Genomic DNA, 12,243 nt, shown 5'->3' with positions numbered 1-12,243 from the left:
AGTATGTAGCTTTTTCCAGACGGACATTAAGAATCTCGAATCAGAGAAGGAAAGAATAATATTTGCAGATTTAAGGCTAAGTAATGAAATACTCTGGTGATTACACTCTGATCAAACATTAGAGCAGAGTCCCCACTGATGACAGGAATGAGGACAGGACCCTGGCGTGTAAACGACGGTGGTTTTGGAGCGGAGTTAGCAGCTGATTGAGACTCGCAGGGAAAGACCTGGCCGCGGACGGTGAGGTGGAGGTGAATGTGTGCTGCAGGCGGCTTTAGGGAAGAAGGTCTGAAAGGCAGAAAGACACAAAGGCAATGAATTTTTAAAGAACGGGGGCTCGTTAAACCACAGCAGACATGATGAAATTGAATGAGGGGAATCTGACAGCGTGGGAAAGTGGAAGTGACAGAGAGAACGGAGCAGCGGGAATAGCTCGAAGGATGAAGCTGGATGTGAGGGGGCGGATCATCCTCATCATCTGAAGCTTGATTCATTTATTATAGTTTCACCTACGGCACGCAGGGTTTGCATGTGCGGTAAAATAACAGTGGCTTGGACATCAGAGATGCGCAGTAACGCATTACAAGTAACATCTTACTGTAATCCGATTACTTTTTCAAGTAATGAGTAATGTAAGGGATTACTATTGCAAAAAAGTAATTAGATTACTGTTACTTTCCCATAAGCACGCTGCGTTACTGCGTTACTAAACCGTGATGTTGTTTGTGTGAGCGTCTCATGACAGTGACGTACGAGCGTGCGACGTTCGTGGCAGCGACAGACGTGTGCAGATCAACAATGGATAATATGGAGTGCAGAGAGAGTACGAGCATTTAGTGTGGAAGTAATCACATTACTTTGAGCTTGATTCTGTCAAAGTGACAAAAACATTAGCGTCCACTGTGCACTCTGCGTGGGAAGAAAACTTCTTTCTACAGCCAAAAATTTAACTTGAAATCTGAGCGAGCAGCGAGCACACTGCCACGGGAACGTGACATTCACAGAGAAACCCCCGGATCCCCCCACTGACATGTGCTGTGGGCAAACCTCCACCCGCCTCACTCCTGCTAAACAGCTGACAGTAGATTTAAGAGCTGCTGAGTCTTTGATTTGAGTTATTTTTGCTGTGTTTTACTTGCATCTATTTGAAAGAGTGTAAACACAAAACATGATTTTATTTTATGTGCTGGAATATGCAGGAGATATTGAAAGACTGTTGCATATAATTTCATTTTGCTTGATGCATGAAGTTAAAAATTTAAAATGAATAAAATACGTTTTAAAAAGAAACTTTTTCATTCGATGGATTATGCAAAGAAATAGAACTGGGCTGAAAGGTCTATGCTTCATTATGTATTCAGGTTGTGTGTCATGTTTTTGAAAATTAAGTAACTAATTGCTGTCGAAAATAAGTAATCAGTAAAGTAATGGGATTACTTTTTGGTGACATAATCAGTAATCACACATAACTATATAGCTGCATCTGTCACCTTGTTAGATTCACATTTTCAGGTACTTGGTAATGCAAATATCACATGACAGCAACTCTGTGCATTCAAGAACCTAGACACGATCAAACCTGCTGAAAGCTGAGCGTCATAAGGGGAAGAGAGGTGGTTTAGTTGAACATAGCATGACTGTTGGTGCCAGAGCAGCTGGTCTGAGAATTTCAGAAACTGCTGATCTACTGGGATTTTCCCACAGGAGCATTTCTTGGTTTTACAGGAAGTGGTCCAAAAAAGAAACTATCCAGTGAGAGGTGTTTCTCTGGGTGAAGATGCCTCACTGAGGTCAGAGGAGACTGCTTTGAGCTCATAAGCAGGTAACAGTAACTCAAATAACCACATGTTACATGCAGTAGAGCATCTCTGAATGCACAACACGTCCAACCTTGAAGCAGATTAGCTACAGCAACAAAGACCACAGTGGGTGCCACTCCTGTCAACTGAGAACGGGAAACTGAGGCTGCAGTTCACACTTTTGATGAGTGAGATTTTAGTGTTGTATCAGTCCATTTCTCAGAACTAATTAGCCAATACCTGTGTCCTTGAGTTGCACCTGTACATTTTATTAATGCAACTGGCTAAGCAAGCTAGGTAAGTGCTAGCCAATACGCCATATAAGTCACATGAGGTGTGAAAAACCAACATGGTGCCACACAAACATGTAATGCAGAATCTACAACCACTGGGTGATGTCCACCTTTACAGTCTATGGTTTTCTTTGAGGCAAACCACACCTGTCAGTCAAAGCACGCAGCAAGAGTACTTTCACTGTATTTGAGCAGTTCTAATCTTATTATCTTATTATGTCATGGTCTGTTCACTGTAGAGCAGCTAGGATGTTTGGGATAACGAGCAGATTAGGTAAGAATCGAAGTTTCCGCAGTAAAAGTGAAGGATTTCATGGATACAAGTGTAGCAAACAGGTCTGTGAAGTACTTCAGTAAGATTGTACTTCTTGTATTAATGCTAGGTACTGATCTTGTACTGTATACGCTGTTTATTTCCTGTGATTTGTTTCATCTGCACTTTAGTATAAATAGATACTGATGTTAACTTTGGAAAATCGGCACTGAATGAAGAGCAGGCATCGCTGCAGGTCACCTGATGAATGGCTTCACTTACAGCCAACAGTGTAATGCTTAGTCATGATCTATCATCGCCCACAGGGCTCTCCTCTTCTTGTCGCCTCCTCTCTTCTTTCCGTTTCTCCTCCTCTGTCTTCTGCCCATATTGTACTTCTACTTCTAACCTGGTCTCGTCTCTTTTCTCGCACCGTTTCTGTCCTGCATGTTCCTTCTATCTGCTTCTGGGATCCGTTTTGTTCATGTATGCACGGACGGAGGAAACTGAAATGCAGTAACTGTTGTGAAAGTTATTAATACTGAATATCAACAGTTAGATAAAACCCAGCACCACAGTGAGGAAAATACTCACAGCACTGTGGATTTATTAAGTTCATCAAATGACACAAACAGTACAGTCTGGAAACTCTGGTCATTTTGATTTTTGTCTACAAATATAGACAAATTCAAGCCTCCTGTCCAGTTCTTGAACAAGTGAATTAAGCATTCGCATCGCGCTGCTTTTGCAGAGCAGCTTCTCTGTGTTTGAAAGGCTTCTTTAGCAGATTTACTTTGATGTCTAGCTGGTGATCAGCCACTCTGACATAAATTAATTTGGGAATTCACTTTTCATGCAAGCTCTCCGGTCCCAGTGGCAGCAAAGCAGCCTCAAAGCATTCACTGTGCTTCAGTCAGTTGGATGATATTTTCATCTTGATATGCAGGGCCTGCATTTAATTCAACACATTATTCCAAAGTAATTAAACTTTAATTTGCACTAAATTCATTTACTAACAAATCAATTAGTTAACTCTTCAACAGTTTGGAAAGAAAAGCGTCTGGACTTCTTTAAGTTGCTTGAAGACGTTTCACCTCTCATCTGAGAAGCTTCTTCAGTTCTAGGGTCAAATGGTGGAGAGTCCCAGATTTAAGCCCTGTGGGAGTTTTCCCCCCCAAGAGGGTCATGAACCCCCTGTTGATCCTCTACCTAATCACATGAGCCAAGGTGTGAAAACGGGTGTAGGTCACAATCAACCAAGGTTTCAGGTGAACCCGCTGTGAAACCTAGCCCCACCCTATCATCTGATTTTCTGAAGTCACTCCCCCCATGGGGGGGAGGGGGGGTGTCCCCCATGGCTAATCTGGGACTCTCCACCATTTGACCTTAGAACTGAAGAAGCTTCTGAGATGAGAGGTGAAACGTCTTCAAGCAACTTTAAAGAAGTCCAGAGGCTTTTCTTTCCAAACTCCTTGGGCTACGATGACCTGGATGACTGAGAACCTTCACAAAGACTCTGCTAAAATGCACCTTTGTAGAGATTTTAGCGGTGGAAGGGGAACTTTGTGACCTTTTTCTTAAAAAGTATTTTCATATAGAAAACTTAGATGATATGGACAAAACTATTAGTCCACACATTTTGTCTTCCACCCCATGCAGGGTGCCTTTACAAACATTTACACTGAATTTAATACAGTCAGTTTTTCCTGGACACTAAACCATCAGCTGTGGTATTATTACACACTGGAAGGGTTTGGAAACCACTCTATTTCGCCCTTGACGCAGCAGAGCACATGAAGCTTCACGGCGGAGATGCCAGATGCTGATGTGTTCCAAACCTCCTCTGACATTAACATCAGCACCAAAAGTGTGCAGTGGGAGCTTCGTGGCTTGCTTTTCTATGGTCTCCACTCTCACGGCACACTGTGAGCCAGGTTGCTATAGAGATGCTGCACACACACCCAAACACCTAGCCAGGTGATAGCTACTTTAGCTCTTACTTGGTTTTATTTTGATTTTAAATGCCGGTACCTCGTCAGTGCCCAGCTTTGCTGCCCAGTATCCATTGCATTGTGTTTCTACAGTGCACTTCCCATAACCCATCAGTCCATCAGACGGCGCAGGTCAGACATGAGTTATAAAGCTCTGGCTCAAACTCCTCGCTGTGATGGATATCTTGTCTGACTGACTGCTTGATTAACTGCAACAAGCCATTGTTTAACACATCTGCTGTAACTCATATTTATATCAGTCACCAAAATAGGATATATATGCTTCAGAAACTGCTAGCCAGATTTTCAGGTTAGGGTTAATCATGTCAACCAGCACATGTCTACACTTACACAACTTTCCCCCCTTTTTGGTACAGCAGTATATGTGTGTTACATTGTCTGCCCTCTGTGATCTCAGACCCTTCTGCCTATTCTATCATCTAGTCCCCTCCTCTGACTAAAATATAATACCGTAATACGGAGTAACGTCCTGGATGTAATGAGGGAAGGTCACTGCTGACTGATCCAGCAATGTGAAACTCAAATCTTGTGTCTGCACCTCCCCCAGAGTCAATACTGTCAGTTAAATCAAACAGCTCTAGCTTGCTCTGGATGCTCTCTTTCTCTTTTACATTTCAGATACACAGTTTTTGCACAGACTGGTGTGGCGTGCATTTACAGGAGCGGTCTAAACCCATGTCCTTGTTTTTGTGGTAGTTGGTAAGGTCCCCCGCTCTCCCAAGTCTGAACAGGTATGCATTTCTTTCCAGAGAACATTTAAAGCAGTGACTAAAGGTTTTGAACCGTATCCTTGAGGCGACTCTAGTTTTACTGAATGAGCATCTTTAATCCATACAACCACGGCCACACAGGTGTCTACGCTCCTTTACACACGGAGGAAAGTTCCTGTTAAAGTTTCAACTTTGACTCTCCCAGAGTTTTCCTGTGAAATGCGTCTGGGCTCTTATGGATTAATATCTTGATTAAAGACATTTCAGTTTTTGTCATAGTGGTGGATCAAAGAAACAGATTACTGTTCTGAAAAACAATAACTTGTGTTTACACTTTTGTGTTTGCAAAAAAACCCAACCTAGTAAGATAATTAATGAGAATAAGATGTGGTGGGTCATTGTTCTTTTGCCTTTGGCTAAAGTCAGGATAGATGTTTACTTTGGTTGTAGGTCTTTATTTGAAGCAAAGCTAGACGTGTTCTCTGCAGATTCATGTCTAGCATACAGACATGAGAGTGGTAGCAAGGTGTTACCGGTCTCTCAATCCTCTAAATCTTCTAAGATGTCAGACTCTCTCTTTTATTGTCTTGAATTCCTTTTGTTCCCTGAATGTTTTTAGCAGACACTGACTTTGTACCAGTGGTATTTTCACTAAAAGGATCTGCTTGTTTTCATCTCCCAGTCTTTTTCTGTAATTTTGGGTAACTAAAAGAAAAATCACTTTCTGTGGCAGTAAAGGTTACCTGGTCGACTGAACGCAGATCCGGTACTGAGCTGCACGACAAGCTGTCCCTGCAGTTTTATCTCAGATGTGTAACCATGAGCTACTGTGAGTATCATCACAAGAAACTGATATTTCAGACAAAGTTTTCCTGACTGTGTTTCCAACATTTCACAGTTCACAACCCCAAAGTACCTCGTCAGCCACGTCTTACTGTGTAAGTGAGGCGAGTAGCCAAAGATGAGAAGACAGGGGACTATGAGATGTTCAGAAATAATATATACTCAACACAAGCCTTGCAACAGGTGTCAGCTTGTAAAATTGAGTGATTATAGTTGCAATAAAGCATTAAGTGGTCAGACTAATGTATTTGTTTTTGCTAGTTTTTAAACTTGACCCTGATAAGGAAGAGCAGAAGAGGATGGATGGAGGATGGATGGGAGGATGGATGGATGGAGGATGGATGGGGGATGGGAGGATGGATGGATGGATGGGAGGATGAGGGATGGATGGATGGATGGATGGAGGATGGATGGATGAGAGGATGGATGGATGGATGGATGGATGGGGGATGGGAGGATGGATGGATGGATGGGAGGATGAGGGATGGATGGATGGATGGACGGAGGATGGATGGATGGATGGATGAGAGGATGGATGGATGGATGAGAGGATGGATGGATGGATGAGAGGATGGATGGAGGATGGATGGATGGATGGGGGATGGGAGGATGGATGGATGGATGGATGGGAGGATGATGGATGGATGGGAGGATGAGGGATGGATGGATGGATGGAGGATGGATGGATGGATGGATGGGAGGATGATGGATGGATGGATGGATGGGAGGGATGAGGGATGGATGGATGGATGGATGGGAGGATGATGGATGGATGGATGGATGGGAGGATGAGGGATGGATGGATGGATGGGAGGATGAGGGATGGATGATGGATGGATGGATGGATGGAGGATGGATGGATGCTTTCCTATTTCACCTACTGATTCTGTTCCCACAGCACTGACGTAGCTGTCTACACTTATAAGAAGGACTAGTTCAGGGGTAACAAATTAACATCCCAGTAGGTTCGATCACTAAGATTTCGTTCACAACAAGATCCAGATCTCAGTTTCATCCCATGTCAATCAAATCATGGTTGTATATTTCCACTTCATCACAGTGATATTTATTTTTTGTTCTGATTAAGACACACATGGCTAACAGAGTGAACTTCAGGCCTTCATTACAAATAATAAACATATTCTTCTTCATAATAATACAATCAAAAGTGCTTATTCCAAAAAAGTGTCTCGTTTCTCTTCATATTTCTTCTTTCCTTTCCTAATTGTTTCTTCAAACAATTAAAGAGGAATTGGCGGCCAGCTTTTCAAGAAACAAATCACATCTGCAATTGGAAAAACGGGCCCTTTTTAAAACGAGCGCCCAAATGATCATGTGACTGCTGCGTGAGGAGCTTGAATCTGGGTCTGAACGTGGTCGGTGCACATATGAATGTGTGCGTTGGTGGATACGTCTTTTCAACAAACTTGTGTTTGGTTCATAGAGACGCTTAACAGCTCCACTGTTTCACAGCATGTGAGACATAAAGGTTTGGAGGAATGAGCCCACACTGATTCGTCCACTCGCTCACCGCCGAGCACACCGTGTCTGCTCCTCTCTATGTTGTGTCTGCAGTACGCTATATGTCTGATTGGCTTTTCTGCCTAACTCCATAAACAGTAGGCGATTACCGTAAGGACTGGTTTACCTGCGCCCACTGTTTTACGCCGTACTGATAAAACAGAGCTCTGGGTTTATGCATCATGGGGAATTTTTTTCTGGCACTGATTACCGTTCCAGACAGATCCAGCACTTGGTCCGGATCCGGACCGAGGTCAGCCATTTGGTGACGTATGGACTAGTCCCTTAGCTTAGCTGGAAGTCATACAGTCAAATAATACGTCAATAAATCGTATTGATGAAAAATAAACAGGTCCAAGCTTCTTAGAGGTCAACAAGTAAAACAAAGCTAAAAGCTAAACAGAAGAATCATATTATATTACATAACCTTTTTAATGCAAACTTTATTTATTATTTATTGAGCCTCGGATCAGCTGAAACGCTCAGTTTATTTAAATCCAGGTTGAAGACTCACCTGTTCTCAGCTGCATTTGAATAAAGCACCAAATCTGCACTGTTTTACTTTTAAGCTTAAATTTTAAAACGTACTCTTTTTTTTTCCCATTTTTAAATCCTGCTTTTTATTTGTTTCTGTTTTTTAATGTCTCTGTAAAGCACTTTGGATCACCTTGCTGTTGAATTGTGCTATATAAATAAACTTGCCTTGCCTTTATTTTTCATGCATTTTAATCATTTATTGCTTTGTGATTTTGGCAGTTTTTGTCCTCTGTAGTTTGAGAGCCTGGAGCAAGACTGCCCAGCTTCCGCTGCCCTGCTCTTCTTGGATTCACTTGCATTAATCTGTGTGTCTCAATTTTGTTGCACATCCCTTTTTAGTCAGCCAGGCCTTCCCTCTCCGTCAATATTGGCGTTGACTTGGCTGCAACAGTAAGTAGATTAAAGGAACAGTGATTGAGGGCAAATCAATTACTGTGGCTCAATGGTCTGTGTATGGGGGCTCTACTGTATTACCCAGCCTTCGTTTATAATGGGAACATTCTGAACCAGCGTTCAGGGTAACATCCAGGTTGTATTCTTGAGTCTAAAGGAGTTTATGGGTGATGAGTATGGCTGAAAGCGTCGATATGTCCTGTCTCCTGGTTGTATCCATATAATGATGACTACATGCTATTTTTGGTGTTATTATCTTCATCATTTAACTTTCTTTCTTCTACTATATCAGCATGTTGAATTCTACTGCTATCATACAGTACTGTGATACTCATACAGTAATATGATACCGTACTAATATTTTGAATATGGTGCACTCTGTAAGTTTATGCGGTGATTAAACAGAGTTCAGAAACATCCCACTTCATTTTTACTGGCATCGAGTTAAGTGGAACCTCGACGGTAATATTCTGGCTCATATATAAATATATTTTTGGCATTCCTCTGAAATGTAGGCCCACTACATCACGCCTTCTTTTTAAGGGAGGTTCTGCGTGATGTGGGGCGACTCCTCTCCTCCCATCGCTCCCCAGTCCGCCCAGCAGCGTCATTTCGCCTTCGCGTCCCGCACTTGTTGGATGTGTCCGGTTTAAATTCCGTGATTTCAAGCTTCCTGCCGCTTGCTTTCTCTCTTGGAGTCCCGAGAATAACGCGTGTGTGAATGGAGGTGAACGCGTTTTCACACACTACATGCGCGTAAAAAGCGCTCATCTCGGAGTTGTCCTCGTCCTTATCGGTTTGTTTCCTCCGGTTGCCGCGCCGTCAGTATGCTCCATTTTTCAGTGTCCTCCGGTTCTGGCTGTGCTCACAGTCGTGCATTTGACCTCTAATCTGGGGTTTCCACACCGCTGGTGTTTAGTTTCCCTGGCGGCTGTACGCGCTCTGGACTCCGGCTCATCCTCGGAGAAGTTCCGCCGCAGTCCCATGTACCGCGTTTCTCTGTCTTCCTCTTGCTGCGATAAGGATGCTGGTGGATTTTTCATGGTCAGTTTCCACAAGATTGGCCCAAGATTGACGAGCGGACCATGTAATTAGATCAGGTATGTGTGGTTGAAATTGAAACTGTGAGCACAAAGCAAGACGTTTTCAACAAAGATATAGATTTATTTAAAATCCATTTATTTATTATTTATTTATTTATGATCAGAGGTTTTAGTTTGTGATTAGAATGATTGGGGTTCAGAAGGGTCACTATTCTGTTAGGTTTATGAAAATGTCACATTACCTGGCAGAGAAGGTCTAATTGAGGCTATTTTTTCACTTTTATGCTTCGTGAAATGTGGGCAGTGGAGATAAAGTGAGGGCGGAGAAGCTCAGCGGGAGGTGTTTGCCATTTTGATTCTACTCTGATCGCCTGCTGGCAATTCATTAAATGAAATTAATTAAACAGTGATGTGTAGATGAAGGCAGTGACGGCTACTTCGCTGCTTGGGGTTAGTGTTCTTTGAACAGATGGGGGAAAACGAGGTAAGGTTCCTGAGAGTCACTGCTGGTGTCTGAAGTTCAGTTTGGCTCCCGGAGAGGGATCCCCCCCCCCCCCAAAGTCCTTCACTGTACTACATGCTACACATGACACAGGTACAACCATTTAATGGCCACATTGTACAATCAAGTTGCAAAATACGACGCAGAATTTTGGACTGAAAGAAGAAAAATATTTATCCATCACAAATAACTGCTCTTACCTAAATGGCCACTTGAGGCTGTATCCAAAGGAAGTCAATCCTCAGAGTCCTGCTACCAAAGCAAAGTTTCAAAGAAAAAACGTGCTCGCTTTGTTTTGGTTTCTGAGTTTCTGCACTCGAGGTTGTTTTTTTTGTATTCGCCTGATCAGAACCTGGAGAACTGATGGTGCTCGCTGTTGCTCATGGAGGCTGCAGAGTCACAGGATGACGAAGCTGGTTATGGCTCCGTTATGTAGTGTCGTTTGTTAGTTTATTAGCCTTCTTTCGCTTGCATACACACGCATGCAAACACACAATCCTCCTCACAACACAGACTGTATGAACGACTGATGCTGCTTCAGTCTGAAAAGTGACACCAAGGACCTGCATTCTTTTCATCGCTCAACAGGGGGCGACTTCTGTGAGACAAAAACATCCAGTTGTAGACAAATCTATACGATAATGTGCTTGACTCGACTGCTCCTCAGTAAAGATTTTCCTGATGACTTAATGACCTCTAGCTTCAGGTCATGTGGACGTTTAAATTATGGTCACTATTAGAGTGAATAATGGGGACTATGCAGGCAACTTTTTACCAGAGAAACTTTATCAATCCCAGAGGGAAATTTAGTTGCCCTAGCAGCAAATATACAACAAACATCAAGCACTCGTATAAAATGAGTGTAGAAACAGAGACATATTAAGATAAACAGATAAATATAAAGATATAGGTATAAATATAAAAGATTAAAAAAGAACATTACGGCGATCGGGAGCTGCTACGGCAGGCTGCCACTAGGGCGGCGCCATCTTAGCCAACTTTTAACCTCAACGTCTTAACACATGGCGTTGACTTCACAGTCAAATATGTGCATCGCCTGTCGTATCCGGTTTCAAAACACCAAGGTGGCGATGGCCCAAAGCTCAGTTTTAGGCATCGCAAAAGCTCTTTCCTAAGCACCAGGTGGTGTTTTGGTGGCTACGTCAGTCGTTTATACAGTATTTCTGTGGAAACACCGTTCATATACAGTAGCGTATATGTAGTGACACTGTGTGCGACCAACATGTGTAACATGTCTTTGTGCTGCTGCCTCATTTGCACATGCAGCAGTTACTTTGCTGTCCGAGAAAGGAGAAATATATTTAACCGTCTTTTCTTTAGATTAAAGTTGACATGTTCAAAACGCCTAAATCAGAAATGTCAAACTCATTTTACACTTTGGGCCCTTTGACGGCTTCGATCTGAAGCGGGCCGGACCAGTGAAATCCCTCTTTTCATCTGCGTAAATACGTTTAATATAAAGACCTAAATAAAGCACAATATCAGCAGTTTTCCTACATGAGAAAGAAATGCTGCTTTGGGCTGAAATAGTAAGAAATAAATGTGTAAATTTAGAGAAAAACTTCAGTTAGTGCAATAATATATTAATATAAATATATATTATTCTAAAGTAGATCATTTTTTTCAAGTGAGACATTTTTTTTTCTTTTTGCTTGTTTTTATTTTGAACCCACTGATAAATCATAAAGTAGAATATGAAAAAAAAAAAAAAACCAGTTTCTTCTGTCATTTAATGGTGTATCTATTACTTATTTGCATTGGTGAATGAGCAGCCATGGGGAGGTCTTTATCAGTAGGAAATACAGTTAAAAGCTCTTCTTCACATTTTCCAAAGCCATCCAGTGGGCCAGATTGGTGTCTTTTGCGGTCTGATTCCGGGCCTCGGGCCTCATGTTTTACACGTCTGCTTTGACTGACCAGTGACTTTGTTGGGAAGCTGCTACGTGATGGTGTTCAGCTCTTGTCTTGGAAGCAAAGCCTCAGAGAGCTGCTGCTGCACTGACGTCCAGTGTTGACTGCAGACTTAGCCTTTGCTATAGGTGGTGTTTTATCCATGAGCGGATATGTTCACGTCAAACATCCAAACAAAACCTTCGCCTCTACGTTTATGTTCGTTCATTAATTTCCGCCACATTAAAACCTCGTGTGACCCATTTCTCATGGAGACTGGCTGGAAAACACAGCTTGACGAAATATCTGTAGAGCAGCCTCTCTATATCCTCCCGCTTCCACACACACACAAACGTCTTAATTCCTTCACCTCCAGTGGCTGTGATACAACAGGAAGTGGGCTGATTTCCCAGAGGAGTCTGCAGT

At 42.5% G+C, this 12,243-nt stretch overlaps 1 protein-coding gene across 7 annotated transcripts in view; it reads left to right on the top strand.

The window, feature by feature from the left end:
- Positions 1 to 12,243, top strand: part of fam163ab (family with sequence similarity 163 member Ab) — a 37,909-nt gene that overhangs the window by 4,739 nt on the left and 20,927 nt on the right. For 4 of the 7 annotated variants that reach the window (XM_040015109.1, XM_040015106.1, XM_040015108.1 and 1 more), the window contains exon 1: positions 8,407 to 9,461. The exons of 1 other annotated variant lie outside the window; for it this stretch is intronic. The gene's annotated coding sequence lies outside the window, so the exon portion shown is untranslated. Of the gene's footprint in view, positions 1 to 8,406; positions 9,462 to 12,243 lie in introns of those variants that run through there. 2 more of the 7 variants (XM_040015104.1, XM_040015102.1) reach the window with 1 other exon arrangement.

The sequence above is a fragment of the Simochromis diagramma genome, unplaced genomic scaffold (assembly GCF_900408965.1).
Source record: "Simochromis diagramma unplaced genomic scaffold, fSimDia1.1 OVJJ01000453.1, whole genome shotgun sequence".
Lineage (NCBI taxonomy): Eukaryota > Metazoa > Chordata > Actinopteri > Cichliformes > Cichlidae > Simochromis > Simochromis diagramma.
The sequence above is the reverse complement of the archived record's forward strand: the minus strand, read 5'-3'. Positions and strand labels throughout refer to the sequence as shown.